Source organism: Photinus pyralis, unplaced genomic scaffold (assembly GCF_008802855.1).
Source record: "Photinus pyralis isolate 1611_PpyrPB1 unplaced genomic scaffold, Ppyr1.3 Ppyr1.4_LG2, whole genome shotgun sequence".
NCBI lineage: Eukaryota > Metazoa > Arthropoda > Insecta > Coleoptera > Lampyridae > Photinus > Photinus pyralis.
The window spans coordinates 40380974-40395974 of NW_022170403.1; the positions used below are offsets into that span (position 1 = coordinate 40380974).

The 15001-nt window shown below is 35.6% G+C and overlaps 1 protein-coding gene across 2 annotated transcripts in view; it reads left to right on the forward strand.

Annotated features, from left to right (window-relative positions):
- The first annotated feature begins 11647 nt into the window (after nt 1-11647).
- LOC116164552 (synaptic vesicular amine transporter) overlaps nt 11648-15001 on the forward strand; it is an 88429-nt gene continuing 85075 nt past the window's right edge. Inside the window, exon 1 of one of the 2 annotated variants that reach the window (XM_031478745.1) lies at nt 11648-11796. The gene's annotated coding sequence lies outside the window, so the exon portion shown is untranslated. Of the gene's footprint in view, nt 11797-11882; nt 11996-15001 lie in introns of those variants that run through there. The other variant, XM_031478747.1, reaches the window with a different exon arrangement.

Sequence of the window (15001 nt, forward strand, 5' to 3'; positions counted from 1 at the left end):
TAGAACCACACCGAGCTATTAGACACGCTTGAAACGTAATTTTTCTCTTTTATTGCATTAACCAATAACCACATAACCGCATTCCGTGTATGGCATGACCTATTAACATTATGAGGATTTATGGCCTATAGGCATTGCAACCGCATAACACCAATGCTGTTTTCTTTAAAAAAACCGGTATACAGTCTGTTTCAAATTAAGTCGGCACTACTTTCTTAGTTGTAGAGTTAGAAAGACTATTAAATTACCAAAATTGTGTTCTTTTGTCTACTGAATCCAAATCTGTAATAAAAAAAACAATATCGCATTTTTCAGATGATAAAAAAAATGTAACTTCCTTATACGGAACAACCTGTATGTTATGATACCGTATGGCAGCTTATTAAATTCTCTACAAAAGTTATTATTGCATCATACCCAAAATACTTCAAATAATCAAGGTCTTTCAAGTATTTTCATTTCCATCTAGTTATCCATAAAAATAAATAAATGATAAAAATACATACTTAATAGTATTTAAAACAATGACTTGAACTAGGAGGGTCGTTAAAAAAACAAGAATTGTAACAAGTGTGAGGTGAGGTGAGGTATATAAAAATAACTTAGAAGCTTCGAAAACGTTTCTATTTTTCTATATTAAATAGGGCGCGTAAAAAGCATATTTTCTAGAAAATAAACTTAAACAGCACTATGTAGTACGAGTACCTACATTTCTAAGTTAGCAGTTAGATACTTTACATCAAACAGGAGGAATAGCAGTTCAAGAGACATTTTTGGTTTTAGCGCGGCCTTAATTAAACGTAACGTTAGTGTTTTCGCCGAACCTTTAACTAAATTAGCAAACATCATTATCAAAACAGGTATTTTTCCTGAAACCTTAAAAGTTGGTTTGGTTATTCCACTTCTTAAAAAAGGAATGGATGGAAAGAGTATTAGCAGTTACAGGCCAATCTCTATTTTGCCTGTATTCAGTAAGATCATAGAGAAACTTCTGTATAAACAAGTAATTGACTTTTTTGAATCTAATAAGCTGCTATATCAGTATCAATACGGTTTCAGGAAAGGTAGATGTACTTCTGACGCAATTATTTCTTTCACCGCGAAGGCTTTACACTATTTCGAAAATAAGCAACACATGATAGCTGCTTTTGTTGATCTCACTAAGGCTTTTGATTGTGTATGCCATGATACTTTAGTCCTCAAGCTTAGTGAGGTGTATCACTTTAGTAAACGGAGCTTGTCATTAGTGTATTCATTTTTGTCTAATAGGTATCAATGTGTCCTCTTTAACAACGCAGTATCTAACAAATTACACATCAAATACGGCGTACCGCAAGGCTCTATCCTTGGACCCTTGCTGTTTTTAATTTATGTAAATGATTTACCGTCCCATTTGCCACCGCAGACGCAATGTATTTTGTACGCAGATGACGCTACACTAATATCGAGTAGTATGTGTTATGATTCGGCGTATGCCAACATTCAAGACGGCATCAAACTTATTTCTAGATGGTGCACTGATAATACTTTAAAACTAAATCCTGCTAAGACTACTATCTTGCCTTTATCTTTAAGAAAAGATAATATCGTCTCTAATGGTGCTCATTTCACATTTCTAGGTTGTGTGATTGACAGCAAATTAGACTTTAAATATCACTGCGATAATTTGTCCAAAAAATTGAACACGTCGATATTTATACTTAGTCGGTTGCGCAACTGCACAACTTTAAATACCATTAAAGCAGCATATTTTGGTTTTGTGCATAGTTCTCTCTCATATGCCATCCTCGCTTGGGGACATAGTTCTCATTGGCAATGTTTGTTCAAACTACAACGTAGAGCTGTTCTGGCATCTTTAGGTTATAGAGACGATTGCCGTCAAGCATTTATCGATCTCAGAATCTTAACACTTCCTTGTATTTATATTCTTGAAGCCCTATGCTATGCTAAACGAAATATATCCCTTTACACACAACAAGTTGACGTACATACTCATCACACAAGAAAAAAAACAATATCCGTACTGATCTATGCAGACTGTCAAAATCACAAGAAGGAGTACAGTACCAATCCAAACATTTATATAACTGCCTTCCCTTAGATATAAGGATTTTAGACTACCCCATATTTAAGAGACGCATAAAAAATTTTCTTCTATGTAACGCATTTTATTCTTTTAACGAGTTTGTGGCTAGTGGTAGATTATGTAATTAGTTTTTATTGCGATTTTACTGTTTTTACCTGTCTGTTTTTAGTTTGTTTGTTATATTGTTTGTTATATACTATTATTTTTTTTTTTTTTTTTTTTTACTATGGCTTCGGCTGCTGTGGCCATTAGCCTTTTACCATTGTTTATATCTAAATGACATTTACTATTACTACATTACGGGATCATATTGTGTGCAATACTGCTATATTCCGCAAGAAGTTAATTAATTTTGTACATTTCGATGGATTTAAAGTTTTCTTCCCACATTGCCTTAATATCGTATAATTGTCGTTGAAGGTCATATTTTGCGCATGCACATATTATGTGTTCGGGGGATATTCCCACTCCACAGGTTTCACATCGAGGTTGTGCTTCCCCGGTAAGAAGAAAACTGTGTGTAAGCGCGGTATGTCCCAGCCGGAGTCTGTAAATTTTTGCCATTGTGCTACGTTCAGCAGGAATTTGAAGTAGCGGTCCTATGTTAGGCTTGACTTTCCTTAACGTAGCATCTGAATTTACCCACTGTGCCTGCCAGTGTTCCCACACCCGGTCTTTGACATTCTTTTTTGACAAGTCTAACAGTTCTGCTTCGCTCAAGTGCATTTCTCTCAGACATTCTCTTGCTCTCTCCCCCAATGATCTGCACCTTTGTAACCGCACGCTTTTGTTATCGTTTAACAGCATTTCATGGTTCGGGTGTTCATTATCCAAGGTGGTCTTCAAGTAATAATTGATGATCATTTGTTTCCGACGCAAAGCAAGGGGAGGAATACCTGCCTCCACATACAGAGCACTAATAGGGGTCGTTATAAAAGCACCAAGGGAGTATCTAATAGCCGAGTTTTGGATTTTATCTAGTTCGCTCAACATTGTATCGCTGCACGTTGAATATGCGTAGCAACCATAGTCCATCCTAGACATAATCAAGGCTCGGTATACATCAAGTAATATCTTAGGATGAGCTCCCCATTTGTGGTGAGCAAGTACCCTAATGACGTTGAGCGATTTTCTGCACGATACAATAAGATGTTCTAAATGCTTGGTCCATCTTAGCTCACTGTCGAAGATAAGTCCCAAAAATTTAATATCCCGGGTTACGCTAATTATTTGCCCATTAAGAAACAACACGGGGTCGTAGTGAGGTCTACGGAGTCGACAAAAATGCATACATCTTGTCTTTTCCTCCGAGAGCACATACCCTATATCACTTGCATTTCCGTGAATACGTTCTATAGCTACCTGTAGTTTCCGTGTACTTTCTCCGACAGTTTTACCTGCGTAACAAATCATTAGGTCATCCACGTACAAACTTTTGACGACTTCCTCAGCGACACCTAAAGCTATTTCATTTATCGCAATTGCGAATAAGGAGCAACTTAACGTAGAGCCTTGCGGCACCCCGTTTTCTAATACATATTCTTTAGAATAGGTGTCACCGAGTCTGACAACAAACCTTCGATCTTCCAAGAATGATTGAATGAATCTGGGCAGATTACCACGCAAGTCATACTTAAACATATTATTTATGATTCCTTGTCTCCAGGTCATATCATATGCTCCCTTGATGTCAAAGAACACCGCTATCATGTGCTCTCTATCGTCAAAAGCCTTCAGGACTTTATCGGTAAGTTTGACCAAGTGGTCAATTGTTGATCGGCCTTTACGAAACCCCGTCTGGTATAAACCAGTACTTTATTGCTTTCAAGAAACAGCTGGAGTCTTGCATTTACCATTTTTTCCAACAACTTTCCCAGGCATGATGTCAAACTGATGGGACGGTAATGTTTAGCTAGTAACGGGTCTTTTCCTTGTTTCAGTAATGGTATGACAACAGCACGTTTCCATTCGGAGGGGTAATTACCTTTTATCCAGCAAGAGTTAAAGAATTTTAATATGCTTTGTTTTAGTGCCTCATTACAGTGACGGAGCATTTCATTATGTATACCGTCACATCCCGGTGAGCAAAACTTAGTACTGCGCAACGCAGTTTCCAACTCTGCCAAGGTAAAAGGTGCGTTGTACTCCAGGTCTAACACTGTACTGAAGTCTACATGTGCCTCCTCCTTATCAACCTTGGTTTGCTGAAAAATATTTGAGTAATTTGACGAGCTGCTGACTTGATAAAAATGGTCAGCGATATTATTGATTATTTCCCGTATATCATTCGTCACCTCCCCGTCTGCTCTACGGAGAAATGCGGGGTAACTGCATCCAGTTCTACCGGATACAGCAGCAATCTTCTTCCAGACCTCTCCACTGGTAACACCCGGTGTGATGGTAGAGACGTATTCTCGCCACGACTTTCTTTGAGCTTCGAGAATACTCCGACGACAATCTGCTCTACGTTTTTTGAACACTATTAGGTTTTCTATCGTGGGGCAGCGACGAAATTTGTTTAGCGCTGTTTTCTTTAGTGATATTTTTTCTTTTATTTCATGGGACCACCACGGGACAATTTTAGTACAAACGCGTGCCTTGGATTTTGGTATGCTGGCTTCTGCAGCATCCAGAATGGAAGTTGTAAGGGTTTCAATGGTAAGATTATCATCTTCTGGAGAAATCAGCTGTTCTGTAAAGTGCTTCCAGTTGGCCAGCTGTATTTTGAATTTTTCTGCGGTTTTTATCTTAGGATTATCACCTCCAATGCTCATAATGATAGGAAAGTGATCACTATTGTATTTAATGTTTGTAATTTCCCGTTTCTTTTGACGAGTGTAAGTGTAATTCACACCTTCTCACAATTAAATATTATTATTATTATTATTATTATTATTATTATTATTATTATTATTAAACAAGGTCATTTTACCATTTTCATGGATAACTAGATCGTATTAAAAGTAATTGAAAAATCTTGCTTATTTGAAATATTTGGCTATGGCGCTAAGAAATTTTGTAGAGAATCTAATAAGCTGTCATATGATGTAATAATATACAGGGTGGTCCATATAATAGTTATTTATGTATTAAGGGCATAATAGTGATATTTATATTCTCGAGGGCGACGAGTTAAAAAGCTCGAGGGCCGATAGGTCCGAGAGCTTTCTAGTCGCCCGAGAGTATAAACATCACTTTATGCCCGTGGTACATCCAAATTTTATGTCTTACAAATAGTTTTCTTCGTCACAGTAAATATTCGTTTACAAAATAATTCATTATGTTTGATCAAGTATGGGTGGTTAAAATTTGTTAATGTGATTGAAACCATCCAAACGTCAAACGTAATTTTAAATATTTCAATTCATCGTGAATGAGGAAGAAATTCCAGAAACTATTCGAAATAAGGCCAATCTTGTGATTTAGTAGGTATTGACAATTAATAATTGACGTTTCTAATTTTCAATGACCTGCAAATATTTGTTTGTTTTGTCATTAAGTATAAATGAGTTACTATGGTGATACTTAATGCCCTAGGGCATAAAGTGGTACTTTATGCCCGCGTATCACAGATATAAAATGTGCTATGATATGTTAGTAAGACATAAATTATTTTTTTCGCCGTATTCGTCGCATACCGTTTGATCGTCATTTGCAGTGTGCAGCGTTGCAATGCGTGTGATTACAATCGAAATGTATAATGTTTATAGTAGTAACGTGTAATTAAAATTTAAACTGATTGCAGTGAAATTGATAGTGATTTAGACTTCAATTTTTGTTTTGTTATCTGCAAGGGAAGACATAAATCTTAGATACATTCATTTTAACTGGGTGGTTATTAAACTTTGATTTGGCGTTTATGGAAATCTCTTAGGTAAACTTTACACTAACTACAGTTTTTATTAGCGGCACAAATATGAACTTGAATATTATTTGGTTTTACTAACAGTTTAAATTTTTCCACTAGGGCATATGATTATCTTCGAAAAATTGTTCTGTCCAGATCGACTACCCAAACCAGAATGTTGAATTGCGTGCAAAATAATCCCCTTTCTCAACTATAAGTCAACTTTTTACGCCAATATGTATAATTTGTGATCTCAGGAAATTTTAGTTTCCAGCAGCAGAGCTGGGATGATATTCCATAAGTACGTTAAACATCTATAGTAATTAGTAACCGATGCACTTGGAAGTAGAAATTGGAATTTATGTACATGCTACACCGAATTTTTACTAAATAAGCATGTTAAAAATAGGCGAAATTTGTGTAATTTCATCAACTAAGTAGTAGAATCAAAACAAATATAAGTACCTACAACACACATAGAGGTATACCGCATTCATTATAAGAAGGTAGTAGATGGCGCTGTGTTTGAAGATAAGCACACACAGGAAAAATACAAAACAGCACCAAAGTATTGTAAAGTAGAAATATCCAGCACTGCAAACACAAATAAACCTTTGACATTAACAGTTAATGACACTTCCAACAGTTTAGATGGCAACAGAAACTGCCAGCTTGCAAAATTCGCCACTTGTTTTATGTTTAGCGTAATACCAGAACAAGTCTCTGCGTAATACTGACTCGTGTTTTAACCAATCACACTGAAGGTCAAAGCTTCCCTATGCTTTCTAATTCTAATTTCTTAAAATGAATATAGTATAGCATAGGCCAATTCATACTATAGCTCAGGTGACTTTCTGCTCACGCTCCACTCAAAATATTGTAAAAATGCCATTTCAATAGGAATATTTACATTTGAGTTTTGACGATCAGGTCACGGTCAGCACATGCCACATGTTCATAGAAATACACGCTACAATAATTGACCAGACTGTGAGCGGACCTTGGTCTGACCGACGATGTGAATTAGCCTTAAAGATAACTAAATTTTGCTCTTGTAATCATGGTTACCTACCTTAATATTCGTGATTACGTTAGTAACCATGATTACAATATGGTTACTAATTACTACTGAGAAAGGTAATAAAATTACAATACTGATTACAGGTCTTTAACTCCTTTTCCTGTCGCATCGCATGTCACATTGATATTAATTAAAAGTTCTCTGTGAAAATTCAAATATTATCATTGAATTTATAGATAGTTATAAATTCAATGATATTATATTTAAAAAGACGATTTCAGGAAAAATGTAATACAAAACCTACTACTTGAATCAGAAATTAAAGTACTCGTACCTGAAAATTTCCTCGCCAGTATTATGTAATTTTCCCGACTATCATTACAGATGTTTTATATTATACCATGTTACAGATGGTCTTTGACCAATTAGATTTTTTTTTCTAAAGTTGATTAATTTCTAAGCTTTAGAGTACGGACCTATTGGACGAACTTCAAATAAGGAAGAATCAAAATATGTACGTACTCTTAAAATTTTAATAAAAAGATACTTAGTTTAGTTACGGTTCCAATTTGGTTAAAAACCGTTCTAATATCTAAAGTTAATTGCCACCGCACAGTTACAGCTTTAATAACGTTAGGGATTTGTGGTAGTAGGTAGGTATAAGCCGAGAACTTGAAAAATATTATTTGTTTCACATAGGAAAATACGCGCTTCCTATTAATCTCATCGTTGCATTCTCGGAAGAGCGGTATACGCTTGGGGGAAGCAAATACAATTTTTGGTGTACACCAAAAATTCAAATTCAAATTAATTCAGGTTAATTCACGTTAATTCACGTTAATTTCAATTAATTCACATTAATTCGATTTAATTCACGTTAATTCAAAATAATTCACATTAATTCAAATTAATTTACGTTAATTCATATTAATTCACGTTAATTCAAATTAATTCCGTTAATTCAAATTAATTCCGTTAATTCAAATTAATTCACGTTGATTCTAGTTCATTCCCCCTAGGGTATACGTATACGTGTGGTTTGCTGTCGTAAATTTGACCTACGGCAAATTGTTTGCAGTCACAATCGTTCAAACTAAAACTAGTTAAAAAGTAATGGTAAACGATTTACAAAAAGCGCATTTCCACTTGCATTCATTTCCCATTTGTAAGATGCAACTTCTGTTAAAATCGCAAAAATCCGGCCACAAATATGAAAGATAGGTTGCACATGTGCAATCCGTTTTTGACGTGCTACTTCAATTTCAGTTTATAAGAAGAATTTCATTTCAATGCTTTCATAAATAAGAAAGTTGGCAAGTGCGCATGCGCAAAACCAAATTTTGAAACTGGCGTTTGATTTTCCTTTATTCCAAGTGCCTATGTATCAAATTTCATTGAAATAGTTTTATAAATAAAAAAGTTTGCAATTCGTTTTATAAATGGTCGAGATGCGAAAAGGTCACTGTGAATTTTGAATCGATTCGACTCAACTTTTGGCATTGCGTATTATGTGGCTGAAGCTATGCCCATATTGAATTTCATGCAATTCAGTTCATAACTAACGGAGATGTCAAAGCGATCGGACATTTCTAAACAAAGTTATCGTTCACACGTACAGATAGAGAGACAGACAGACAAAGGAGCAGACGGACAGACCAACAGACAGACGACAGACAGTAATATGAAATTATAAACGAGCTCTAGGATCGTTAATAAACGGCAAAAGTGTAAAATTATGAAACATGTAAAAAACGGTTTTTTGGTTTTTTTACATAACTTTTTCAGCAATAAACACAGAAAAAATTCCTTCCTTTGTACAAGCCTCGATACCATAACGAACCAAATAGGGAAAAAAGTAGAACAATAGCTCTTAAGATAAAGAACTAATAGCGTCTCAACAAACGAGCGGACGGACGGACAAAGTAGCCACAATAGCGCATTTTTTTTATTTTTGTGGAAATGCGCTAAACAGGGTTTTCGGATAAAATATAATACGAGTGCAATGCTTATTTCCACCTGCGCGTAAGTTAAAGAGCGTTAAATTCTAAAGAAGTTGCCTTATATTATCAACCTAAACGCATCTTGGCTACAGAAAGACTGGAGACGTCTCAATCCAGTGAGGAAATCATTTCAATCTGATTTCCTTTTGTCTTACTGTACCTATATGGAAGAGGTAGGAAGAGACGAGGTTGAAGGAGATGAGATAACAAGAGAGGTGATCGAGCAGCAAATAAAAAGACTGTAGAAAGAGAAAGCCGTAGGGAGACGAGATAGGTAATGAGACTTGGATTTTCGCCACAGGCCAAGGAAAGGATGAGAAATCTGGATCCGGATTGAGCGCATATAAGGTGTAGGTACATACATGACAAATTTTTTTAGGGTTGGATCTTCATGTTCTTAGGATCGCTCCTGATGCTTAGTTTCAAACTAAGATATTGAAAAAAAATGAACCAAATCAATTAATATACAGGGGTGTTTTTTTGCCGAATTCTAAAAACTAGTCAAGAGTAAACTGTCTTTATTTAAGCAGATAACGGGCGATCAAAAATGAGTTGCTGTCGAGTCGCCTTTGGAAGTTCAAGTTAAATACGATTTCCCATGTAAACAAAAGTTCCAAAGGTGACTCGACAGCAGTAACTCATTTTTAATCGCACAGTATAACAAAAATGTATTAAAAAATGTTGTTTAGCATTAAAAGTTATGGTAGACTTTCAATTTTCATACAAATGCGCCTACTTTGATTTTCTCACCAGCATCCAATACTTTTGAACTCATGTTTATAACAAACATCAAAGCACTCTGATTTGTATCAAAATTGAAAGTCTACAATATATTGAACTACTATTTATACTCGTAAGTGGGACAAGGGCGCCGTGACGAGAGAGATGGGTAGAGGTAGGTATACCTCAGCGTGTTTCACTCATGTAGCGTTTATGCTTTTTGCAAAACAACGTACCAGACAAGGTTGATTATGCCAACAACGTGCCAGACAAGGATGAGGATAGCTACCACAAAGTTTATCTCAAAAAAATACATCCAGACTGCGACGTCAATTTATTTCTATCACTTATAGTTTTAGAGGCAGGTACCCCATACTCTCGACCAATTTTAGTCACCCTATACAGAGCAAATAATTTATACATAAACATTAAATTGTCCAATTTTAATAGGTTACATAATTCCGAATACCAAGCACCTTCCTCTATATTTGAGGCCTATAGGATCAAAACCGGATATGTCACATGATTATGGTTTCCCAAAAAACGGAATAATCTGTCCAGTGGATTCGAAACATAAAATTCTTGGTATTTTGATTATTAAATGAGTTATTAATTAATTTAATTAGGGTTTGACCGAATTTGCATCCAAAATGTGGACATGTCTGGTTCTGAAACTAAATATGACGGATTTTTGAGTTACAATACCTATGCTTATTTTTTTCAGTAAAAAAAAACTAACGCAATTGCAACATAATCAAAAAGGGACCGCGCCACTTATATGCAAGAAACTTCCTCAATAAATTCATGATCACATGACACAATGCCAGAACGTTATTGGTTCAAATGGACATGTCCGTTTTTGCATCAGAATTTCATGCGACATGTTCGCTTTTGAATCTAATGGCAATTTTCAAGCCTGATTTTAATAGGAAATGTACGGATTGCAACTAAACTGACTTCATTTTATTATAAAACACGCCACAATGTACAAAATGTATATCTCACTTCATTTTGTTAAAATATGTGACATGTCCGGTTTTGATCCTATACGCCTCTTTTGATCATGCTATATTGCGTCATATTAGGCAATTTTCAAAAATCTCTTGCCCCCCTCTAGCTACGACCCTGCTTAGTTCGTTTACGGTCATTCTTATCCTAATCGAAAATAACTCTCCTTTAGTTTTCAATGCATCAACCTACTTTATGTTCCATATAGATTCACAAAATCGGGCCTTAATGTGTCAACATCGATCATATGAAAAGCTTTTCTAAGGGAGTAACTATATGAGAAATGTAACAAAGTACAGATTTATTGCAGACCAAGAAATAGGCATACGAAAATACGTATGAAAGCCTCCCCATTAAATTGTCATGAATTATTTTTAATTATATGATTTGTGTGCAGTCGAAAAGTGTTTTATTTTAGAATATAGCATTCTCGAATTAGATAATAAAGGGAAAGATAAAAACCAATAAAAAACTCAGTAATGTTCGTATTTTTTGCGCAATTTCGGCGGACGGCCCATCGAGTTGTTAAATTAAATTTAATTGCCATTAGGCGTCGACATCTATCGGTCTCGCAATGCTGTATTGCGAATTATAAGCGCGCAGGGTTTTCAGCTTTCAGAAACCGACCGAAATGAGAAAAACGGCGTATCGTAAAGTACGTGAAAAACCAGCCGGAGTAAGGGTTGAACGCGCTATCGTGCTTTGTATTTTGCCTCTTGTACGTTGAGATCTATCGACTGTCTTATATTTTGTGTAATTTGGGAGGTGTGTTCTTGTCAGCGCGCTTTCTGTGCGGAGAATTATTAGCAATTCCGGCGATCTTTTACAGATTGTAAGTGTCTGCCGTAGTATTGCAACAAGTGGCATGCGTGAGCCGGCCAATGAAGGGTAGGTTTATGGGCCGGCGGGGATGATATCAACGTTGGTGACCTGGTGAAGCCAGTCCGCGCGTGGTTATCGAATCCTTGCGCAATCGCGAGTTGTAGGAGTTGAAAGCGTTGTCGAGGCGTGAGTCAGAGGCGACGGGCACGGCGAGGCGGCAGGCGCCTGGGCGACCTGCCCGCCATGGACTAACGCCAGTCCAGCGTCGCGGCATCTGTCTGTCCACCCGTATGTAAGTATCCAGCATGATCTACTTCTGAGCTTTCAACTTTGTTGAAGACGTGCAACCAACTGTTGGCGTATTATGAGTGCATGGCTTTGCAAATAAATGTTCAAAATTTTAAATAATTTTTAACAAATTTGAGTGAATTGTTAACTTAGTTATTTAGAACTTAATTCGTTTTCTCTGATTGAACGGAAAAATAACATCGGTAAGTGCTACTGTTTTATGACCCTGTAGTGATCATTAGTTTAGTAAATACTAACATAGTAATAGACATTTAATGGGAATTAGCGCGTGTCGTTTTTCATCAACTTTTGTCGATTTTTCTAAAACGTAAGAGCACTGTTAACAATGTGAGACAGTTTCGCCTTTCCTCAATAACGATATGTCTTATAGTGGAATTTCGGCAAGATGTAACTAAAATAGGAACGCAGCGTAATTAAAATTTTTTAATGCCAGTCTAATAATTTCCGCTAAACGAATTTTGCTTCTGGATTAGCCAGCGGACTTTTTTAATTGAAACTCGTAACCGGGTACGATCTGCACTGCACCGTCACCCCGATTTAAACATTGGTTGATTACAATTGAACGCTGTAGGTATGTTTAATTGATATATGATTGAAGTAACCGCCGCAAATTTTTCGGCACAGAACATTCCCAACATTTTTGCGGGTTTGCGGGCGATGCAAACAGTCGTGTTGCCATATTTTTTCTGATTTCCATATAGTTAGTTTGATATATATTTGAGTACTGTTACTATATACACTTGAGATCCGATTTCACTAGAAAGAACCTTACTTTGCATTGATGGGATATATTCTAATTTTTCTAAAGTAACCTATACCTACTGTTAGATATTTCAATATTTTATCTTGTACAATTCACCAACGGATTCAATTTATTGCGTTAGCGCGACTAATGATAGATAAATGTAGGCAAATCATTAGATACACGCGAGTTATACGTTGTAAATCTTAGGTAGTTATTCAAACAATCCCAAACAATAAGTCATGTCCAGGATGTGTCAATATTGACACATATGTAAATACATCCTAATATTGAATATATATCATGCATCCAGAACTGGGTAGCTTCCAGAAAGTTGGTAGCGTAGGTACAGCAATATTGTATTGAACTACTTAATAAGTTGTGCATTACCTACTAATGCATATGGGTTTAGAATAACTATATGTATATCTGTGTTACATTTTTAGAAAATGTGTGTAAAAATACTACAAATGGAGTAGTACCCCAAATGCGCTTTGGGATAATACTGCGGGTAATTAATTTTTTATTGTTGAAGTTAGAGACTAGGTTAAATAAGAACAATTTTGAAGTTTTGTGTGATTGTTAAACTTACGTTTAGATGAGGTGAAAATTCTGGTCCATTAGAAATAATCAAAAAAAGAACTGAAAGTGACCGATGTCAAAAAGTTGGTAAAATGGTATCCACGTTTCTTAATTCTAAGGGATAAACTAAAAAATGGAGGTTCTTCGTATGAATACCAAGTTTTTTTATTACTTTTTGAATTATTTTAGTTTATTTATTTTAATATTCACTGGGCGGAATTGTAATCAACGCGCAAACTATAAAACATTATCCATTTTATTTTATTTAGTACCAAAGCACGAATATCAGCCATGTAATACCAATTGATCTGGGATCTCTCGAGACTTTAGAACTAAATATACAATTTTTTCCTTTTCGGATGGCTGACCAGTTGTATGGAAAATCTGTATACATTTTTCATGGTCTGATAATAAATAAGCTGTTGACATTAATTGTTAGATATGTACAGTTATTATTTTTCCGTAGAATATAAAAATAACTATGGCATTGTGTTTATACAGAGATTTGAAATTGTTTATACTGCACCGGGTGGGTGGCAAGTAACACATGTAGTACAAAAATTTTTGTTTCATAAATACGGAACCGCAATTTTTTTCATTTCATGCGTTACTTCCGAGGGTATACTTCATTTCACATTGAAACCATAAACAGAATTTTGGTTTAACTAGCATTGGAAAGACGTTTGGACTATCGCATTATGTAATATTAACAACTAAACGTCAGTAGAGTGGAAAAAAATTACTACAACGCCTCTCGTGTTTGTTCAGACAAAATATCTGTTTCGCGGGAAATTCAAATAAACTTTTTCATTACATAAGTGAACATTTTGCTATAACGTTTTCAACTGGTAAAATTCATGTCGCAGTAACCAAATTTTTAGTTATGACCCATTGATCCAAAAAAACTTTTTAATATCGCAACTAAGCATGTTCAAGAAGACGTACTTCATTTTTTGTCACAGCCGTTTCGTATCGTATTTTTTGTATTCTTCGCACGCGAAAAATTTAAAATCAATTTTTCACTTCGTAACACAAACGAAGTTGAGGTAACGTTTATGTGCTCAATTTTCTGTCGTCTGCATGTTTGTTCCATCGAGATCTCGGCCCTTTGACCATCCAGAGACTTCGGATTTTCGCTAATTGATAGCTGTTACGAGTGTCACGAGGGGGTTTTGAAACGTTTTTTTAAAAAGTATAGTTCTGGGGACTTCTTTGGCATTTGGTTACGGGATAATTCTCTACAAATATCATAATATTATCAAAAAGTACCTACTAAATCACTTTACCTGCAATGACAACTTTACAACTTAAGTTACAGGGCCGGATTAATAATGCATAAGCAGACTAAGCACGTGCTTAGGGCCCCAGCCAAAAAATAACGAGAAAATGAAAAAACAAACTTTATTAATTTTAATTTTTTGTACAAAATCTTAAATAAATAATTTATTAAAGAAATATTAAATACTATTGGTTTAAACAAGAATATATTAATAATTGCGAAATAATTATTTACCTACTATATTCTATGTGAAACGATAGACGCACGGTAGAATGCTGGCTCTATGAAATAGCAAATCAATATACTCTGGCCTCCAACTCCAACCGATAACATGACTTTCAATACGAGTCTCGCACTTACCTCTTTTCCAAGAACTAAACTTTTTATAAACAGTCTCGGGGACACTGAACTGAAGTAATATAATCGTCATCCAAGAACAAGGACGCATAGAAACCAAAAAGGCGAGGATGCCGAGACCATTGGACCTGGGACGCTCCGCACTCAGCTTTAAGGCCAATTCACACTATTGGTCCAGTCACGTTGCGATCACGCGGTTCGGCAATAATACACAGGTATTTTTATTTA